Genomic DNA, 1,030 nt, shown 5'->3' with positions numbered 1-1,030 from the left:
AAGAAGGGGTCCAGGATGTTTGGACAAAGAGAGAGAGAGAGAAGAAGGGAAGAAGCAACAGACATTAGGTAGCAAGAACATGTCATTTGGTGGAATGCAGCTATCCTTTTCATACTAGAGCTCAAGGGGGCACAGGGAAGAGGAGGCTAAAGAAGTAGATATAGATTAGATCATGAAAAGTCTTGTATGTTATGCTAAGTTGTTTGGATTTGGCTTCATGATGATAATGTCTTTTTGCAGCACAGCTTACAGACTAAATGAACATCTCTGGGTCAGGATCCTACAGCGAGTCAGTGAGCGAATTCATCCTTCTGGGTTTTCCCTGCAGCTGGGAGATTCAGAATTGTCTTATTCATGGTCTTCTTTATAATCTGCCCCCTGACTCTAGTGGGAAACAGAGTCATCATCTGTGCTGTGTGTTGGGATCACCATCTCCACACCCCCATGTACATCCTGCTAGGAAATTTTGCATTCCTGGAGATCTGGTATGTCAACTCCGCAGTCCCAAACACATTGGTCAACTTCCTCTCTGAGACTGCTTCCTCCAGTTATATTTTTTTCTTTTCCATGGGCTCCACTGAGTGCTTCTTTCTCTCCGCAATGGCCTTTGATCTATACCTCACCGTTGGTCATCTTCTCCATTATGCCACAATTATGACTGGACAATATTGGTTCAGCCTCATGATTTCCTGTTGGGTATGTGGCTTTCTCTGGTATCTGGTGCCTGTTATTCTCATTTCCCAACTGACTTTCTGTGGCCCTAATGTAACTGACCACTTTGTATGTGACTCAGGCCAATTGCTGACCTTCTTATGTGCTCCCCCCATGTCCAAGCTTGCCAGCTACACCCTAAGAGCTTCTGTTACCCTCCTTAGCTTCCTTTTTCATCCTCATCTCCTATGCCCTCGTTCTACTTGCTATGTTTTGGTTACCCTCGGCATCCAGTTGGCATAAGGCCTTTTTGACCTGTGGATCCCACTTGGTTGTGGTACTGCTATTCTATGGTGCTGTTATAGTGATGCATGTGAGC

At 45.1% G+C, this 1,030-nt stretch overlaps 1 pseudogene; it reads left to right on the top strand.

Moving 5' to 3' along the window:
* Positions 1-257: 257 nt before the first annotated feature.
* LOC105757022 (olfactory receptor 11G2-like) lies at positions 258-1,024 on the top strand (annotated as a pseudogene).
* The last annotated feature ends 6 nt before the right edge of the window (positions 1,025-1,030 follow it).

This window comes from Trichechus manatus, unplaced genomic scaffold (assembly GCF_000243295.1).
Source record: "Trichechus manatus latirostris isolate Lorelei unplaced genomic scaffold, TriManLat1.0 scaffold04482, whole genome shotgun sequence".
NCBI lineage: Eukaryota > Metazoa > Chordata > Mammalia > Sirenia > Trichechidae > Trichechus > Trichechus manatus.
Note: the sequence above shows the minus strand (reverse complement) of the source record. Positions and strands in the feature narration are given on the sequence as shown.